This window comes from Panicum virgatum, chromosome 3N (assembly GCF_016808335.1).
Source record: "Panicum virgatum strain AP13 chromosome 3N, P.virgatum_v5, whole genome shotgun sequence".
NCBI classification, from domain to species: Eukaryota; Viridiplantae; Streptophyta; class Magnoliopsida; order Poales; family Poaceae; genus Panicum; species Panicum virgatum.
This window is the reverse complement of record NC_053147.1, coordinates 3,293,459-3,300,301: the sequence shown is the minus strand read 5'-3', so window position 1 is coordinate 3,300,301 and position 6,843 is coordinate 3,293,459. Positions and strand designations below refer to the sequence as shown.

General features: G+C 50.1%; 1 pseudogene; it reads right to left on the bottom strand.

Annotated features, from left to right (window-relative positions):
• Positions 1-3,007: 3,007 nt before the first annotated feature.
• On the bottom strand, positions 3,008-6,843 carry LOC120663795 (annotated as a pseudogene).

The following is a 6,843-nucleotide window of genomic DNA, read 5'->3' as shown; positions in this document are numbered from 1 at the left end:
AACAGAACAGCCGAGCAGAACAGAGGAAAGGGGAAGGGCGGCTGACAGGTGGGCCCGCGCGGGGAATTTTCTTTTTCTTTTTCTTTTTTTTTCTCAGGGCTGTGACACAGCGCCACTTGTAGTAGGTGATGCGCGCGCCGGCCGAAAGAGCGCAATTCTCCGGCGAGTCGGCGACGGTGGCCAGCCGAGGGCCGAGGACCGGAAAGCTTGACAATCGTCGGCGCACATGTAGGCGCCACCACCGTTTGCAATGCTTGCTTGCTTTCTTTTATGTTGTGGTGGCAATGCGCCAAAGCAACATGCCGCGGATGATACTTTGCCTTGTGATGGTGTCTGAGTCTGACAGAGCTCATCAGTGTGCAGATATATGGCGATTGCAATGCCCAGAGCCCATGTGCCATTCTTGACTGATAAGATGCATCACAAGGGAGTCTTCATCCTACTCTACCACGAAACACCTGATCGAATCAGGGAGTGGCAGGAGAAAAAAATAGCTCTTCATTTTTCAGACAGGATGCAGGTTTGCAGAAGAGATTACTGCCCCCGCTGAGTTACTCCAGTACCGTCTCGTCTGTTGGCGCTGCCCTGGAACACGCGTTCCACGCTCACGCACCCTCCCTTGCTCGCTCTAGCTCTCACACGCGCCAGCAGACCAAGAAAGAAGATGAACAGTAGACACAAGAAAACTGGCTACGAACGCCCCGGCGACAACTCGCCTGTATGTTGGCCTTTGATTGAAACTGAAAAACAACTCCGGCAACAAGTCACGGAGGAGCACTGGGCTACAAATAGGACAAGGACACTCGGAGCCAACCTCCACATCCTAGCTTCACGCCACGATCCGCAGGTCCCGCTCGGCGTCATCGCGAGCCCGTTGCTCACCCGAACGACGCGGCCTCTCCTATGCAGATCGTGCGCCACACACCTCCTCCTCCTATGACTTGAACGACGCAGCAGCTTGCGGCGGAGCCATCTCGCGCACGCACTGCTCCGGACCTGTGGACGTGGCTCCGCACGTCCACGACTCGACACTTCTGCAGCAACTCTGCTGGTCTACGCACGTTCACGCATCCGCAACGCGCACACACACTGATGACTGACTCAAGCACGCCAGGAACACACCCATGGCGTGACACACACATGCACATGTCAAGATTATTGCTAACAATCACCCCCTAAGCTTGACATGGTGACTCGACCCAACTCACAGCAACGTCGGCTCCTCGTCGGCGTCCGCCAACAGCGCCTTGCCGTCCCGCGCGCTTGGGGCAATGCTTGGAGATGTGGCTGCGCTCGCCGCAGTTGAAGCACCTCCCTTGGTTGCGGCGCCCCGAACGCCCGCTTGCCCCGAGCACGTGCTGTTGTGGTCTGTTGCGGTCGTCCTCGTCACGATCGCCTCCATGGCCGCCGCCGCCGCCGAGCGCCCGCTCCTTACCGCCGCGCTGGCGCCGACGCGCCTCCCACTGCTCCTCGGTGAGGAGCAGCTGCTGGACGCCCTTCTCGATGCCGTCCGCGGCTTCCTCAGCGTCGGCATCCTCCGCCACGCGCAGCCGGCCGATAAGCTCCTCCACTGACATCTTGTAGAGGTCGGAGTGCATCTCGATCGACACCGCTACCTGCTTGTACCTCTTCCGGACCACGCGCAGCATCTTCTTCACCATGCGGCTGTCCTCCATCTCCTCGCCAAGCTCGCCTAGCTTGTCGACCAGCCCGATGATGCGCATCGCGAAGTTGTCGACGGACTCCCTGTCACGGAGCGTGATGTTCTCGAACTCCATCACGAGCCGCTGCACGACCGAAGACTTCACGCGATTGTCGCCGACCCTCATCTCCTTCAAGGCCGCCCACACTTCCTTCGCGGACTTCTTCTTGGCGAGGCGAGACTTCATGTCCGGCGGCACCCCGCGCAGGATGGCGGCCAACGCCCGTCGATCCTTGGCACGGTCCTTGCACTCCACCTCCACGGCATCCCAGAGTTCCAACGCCTCGAGGTTCACCTGCGTGACCAAAGACCACTCGTGGTAGTTGGTCCTCGTCAGCTGCGGCACCTCGACAACGCCGGAGTTGGAGACGATGCGCTCCACGACGACCTTGCGTGCACCGCTGCCGCTGCTGCCGTCGAACTTCGGCCTCTTGGGCGAAGAAGGACGCGGGGGACTGCTATCACCGGCCATGACTTCCTCCGGACTTCACCAGCTCTGATGCCAATTGTTGGCGCTGCCCTGGAACACGCGTTCCACGCTCAAGCACTCTCCCTTGCTCGCTCTAGCTCTCACACACGCCAGCAGACCAAGGAAGAAGATGAACAGTAGACACAAGAAAACTGGCTACGAACGCCCCGGTGACAACTCGCCTGTATGTTGGCCTTTGATTGAAACTGAAAAACAACTCCAGCAACAAGTCACGGAGGAGCACTGGGCTACAAATAGGCCAAGGACACTCGGAGCCAACCTCCACGTCCTAGCTTCACGCCACGATCCGCAGGTCCCGCTCAGCGTCGTCGCGAGCCCGTTGCTTGCCCGAACGACGCGGCCTCTCCTATGCAGATCGTGCGCCACGCACACCTCCTCCTCCTATGACTCGAACGACGCAGCAGCTTGTGGCGGAGCCATCTCGCGCACGCACGGCTCCGGACCTGTGGACGCGGCTCTGCACGTCCACGACTCGACACTTCTGCAGCAACTCTGCTGGTCTACGCACGTTCACGCATCCGCGACGCGCACACACACTGATGACTGACTCAAGCACGCCAGGAACACACTCATGGCGCGACACAAACACACATGTCAAGATTATTGCTAACATCGTCAACGTGAGGCTCAAAACGAACTCCGAGATGACCCGCTTTTGCCACTTAAATGAGGGAAGATCGTGCGCACATACCGGCACACCATCTTCACCTTGTGTCAGTCTGAGAACACAACTTTGGAATATCGAAATGATTCCAGGAGTAAGATTCAACTGGATGTGTTGCTACAGTGGTAGGGCTGCGTATAGTAGTGCGTATTGCCAAGTATAGGAAACAAGTCTGACAGACACATATAAAGTCTGCATGGAAATGAAGTCCTACAACCACGACGGTGACACAAGAGGTAGTAACAGAAGAGAGGTGCAACAAACAGATTCAAGGAGCAGTACAAAGTAACAAGATCTAGGGTTACAGAATAGAGTTGCAACTTGCAACCAACACAAGACTCATGGATCCCCAGTACATATCACAGAAGATATTCAGAGCAAATTGTCTGTCTTGTGAGGCAATCGCCAGTAGAAGTTCCCAACAAATGACGGTGTCTTCTGCCGAAGCTTGGGATGCCTCATGGTGTAGACTCCAGCTATAGCGACAAGAACTTTCCATGGTGCAAAATAGAGCATAATAGCTGCTGCCAGAGTAAAGATCCCAAAAATTGATGTTGCTGTTGGATCCCTCCATGTTGTCAGTGAAGTAATCCTCTCCCCAAAGGATGCTACATCTCCCATGACCGACTGTATCCTGCTGGCAACACACCTTAGCCTATCGTACCCATAGTCACAGAATTCGGGGTCGATGCCTCGTCCCACGACCCGGGAACGCCGTTCCGATTCGAGGGTCGGGGTCGAAGAGGATCAGTGTCCCATTCAAGGTTGGATCGCGTCCCGGTTTGAGAGGGGTCGCAGCCCCATTGCTAGCAGATTTAATTGGGATAAGAAGGTTATTGATAGCAGATTGAGGTGGTTTTTATTATTTAATAAGCTGAGTACGTGTAGTATGATCTAAATGTACTATTTTGTATATTTCTTATATGCTTGTGCAGATTAGTTTCTACATTAGTAGCACATATATATATATATATATATATATACATACACAGAGATATAGTTTTTGTCTTTTTAAAGACGCATCGACCCGAAAATATCGGCCCGGATGAATCAGAGTCGCGTTCCACATAATAATTTATCGTTCCATAGAGATATACCCCCTTCGTACCACAATTTTATAAAGTGACGTCCCTCGACCCTCGACCCCGTTCCTCGACCCGGTCGACCCAGGAACTTTGTGACTATGATCGTACCTCATCCTTACAAAATCAATGCTCTGAGAAGTAGGGAAGGTATCAAATTCCTCATCGAGCTCATCTGGATGTACTGTGTCCGCTAAAGATACCTTGACATCAATGTGCGAAGGATAACTAGGCCGACACCGGTAGTTCCATATTGTAATGAAGAAGATATAAAAGAGCATTGATGGGAGTATGAGCTGGTGAAACACAAGAGCTAGGAGGAAAACAGCATGTGCCAGCAAAGTGATTGCAGGATTCTGCCATGAACGAACATAGGAGAACCTGCTCCAAAATGTTATGAAGATTGAGAGGACTGACATGATTCTATTGAAATTGACCTTACTTTTCCTCATGCTCCAAAAGTTGCTTTGTGCATCAAACATGTATTCCACAGTTTCCTTGCATAGAGGTGGATCCATCCGGCTCAGACGGGATGCGACAATCTGGATAGCAGGAAGCCTCAAATTGTCTTTCAGGATCAATGAAAGAGGGTCCTCATTGTGCATTGTTGGTAAATACAAGGATGCATACATACGCACTGTGTTCATTAATGATCTCGTGGTAAATCTTACTGAAAGGTACAGTTCACCCATTTTCTTGACCCCTGAAGGATGTAGAATGAGAAGAGGGTACCCATGAGAATAAATCCGGCCAGGTTGGAGATTGGAAAGGCGTATCCTTACTTTCCCAATGTTGGCATCTTTGTACTTGCCTGAACTAGACTCTTCCACCTGGCCATTATCAAACAGTCCAATGGTCAGGATAGTTGTTGTATCGTAGACATCCCATGAATACTGCTCATTGAATGAAGGATGGCAGTTGTTGATGATGGTACGACTTCGTACCCACTTCTGGCCGTATTTTGCCACACAATATGGGTGCAGCGATAATCTCCCATTTCCTCTTCTTATAGGAGGGAGGCCCTTAGCTCCAAGAATGCCAACCTCAAACAAGCCAACAAGTGGAGGATTTGAAGTTTCCTTAGCTTCTAGTCTCAAGTCATTTCTGTACTCTCCAAAGCCATACTGGGCATCATATCCACCATCGAGGCAGGTAGTGATATTAATCCGGCACGATGACACAGTCAACTCATCCCCACCACCATTGGAAGCTGATGCATTGGGTGGAATTTGAAGATCAAGCCATTGCCTCTCAAGTTCAGTGGAGAGACCTCCAACTTGACGCTGAACTGTTTCCAAGGGTATAACAATTCGACCAATAACCTCACCTAGGCCAGGTACTAGATGTGCTTTTACAGAAATTTGAAGGCCATCCTCAAATGGTTCTGCGGCAACAAATGTCAGTTCTTCGTCCCAGACATAATGGGCTAGTGGCTTCTTCACTATCTTTGTCCTCTTATGTTGATAACCAACCACCACTTAGACCCATGCTTCTACAAATTGGGTTCCAGAAGCGAGTGCAATACATTTGAACTCATTTATACGGACGCGTAGACACCACAACCTTGGCAAATTATAAACTTTGGGCACAATATGTGGTCTTGCAGTCACACTTGCTTCCAACCAGTCTGACTTCCATGATTTACAGAATGCCTCATCAGCCTGCGAGCCCCACCAAACTGAAAGCATCAACTCGCCTTGAGTTGTCCGTCCACTTTTGTCAACAAGACAGTGCCATTGCGGTACTACCGGTTTGTCATTTTGAGAATGCAAAGGGATGTCATTTAAGTCAAATGACACCAGACCAATAAAATTATACGTTACCCCATCATAGATAACAGCATAGATTCTAGTTACTTGGGAGCTGTCCAACTGGCGTTTGGAGAAGGCAAAAGTTGAGTTCCACACTGGATTTTGTTCCTCATGGGCAAACTTGGTGATGCCTCTAAGATTACCAGCGTTTACCTCTACATAGGGATCAGGTTTTTCATCGACGTCCACATCAGGCAAGCAACGAGCCTTTACCACAAGTACAAACAAGTATGGTATACGCCAAACAATCATCCCATCTTCAAACTTAGATTGAATTTCCTTTGGTATAGCATCCACAGGAACCTGCTGGGGTCGTCGTAGGACTGGAGGGGGAATAACTTGTGAGACAGGGGCTTCATTCTTCAGAAATACTCTAAGAAGCAGCACTCCCTTTGATCGCTTGAATATTCCACCCTTCAGCTGATAGTCTTTGATGACTTCATCAGTTGATTCAGAAAAGTTAGCCCCAGAAAGCCGGACCTTGCCGAGTAAAACCTGGCAATCATCAATGGCATTATAGACAGAAGCTTCAAGAGTAAGAGAAGGAAGCCTTTGTTTGTGCAGCACATCAAAAGTGGCCATCTCTGACCATATAGGGCAGCGAACCATCCTTTTGATAGATGTAGTGAAACTTTGCCCAGCAAAGCGAAGCTGAACACATGGATTAAGTAGCTCTTGGCCGTCCGAAAGGCCATTGGCGCTTACAACCTCCACAACCAGTTTAAGCCTCACCATTATGCCTTCAAATCTGAACTGGTAATGGCCTGAAAAAGTCAATATTGCTTTTGTAATTTCTTTGAATTCGAACAATGATGGCCTACAAGAATATATTATTATATATATTTTTCAAGAGACTGACGAGCAGAACACCACTACAACAAAACAAAACAATTAAACTATAATATACTAGGCATGCATAGTTTGAAGCTGTTTTAAATAAAAATGATCATATCTTCTAAAAAAAAGAGTAACTTATGATAACTTATATCTGGATCAAGGCAAGAGCTGAATGAAATGAAATAGGCAATCTTCCCAGCACTTGTACCATTACTGACTAATGACACCCGCCCGAAAGCGACAAAACCTGAACGAGT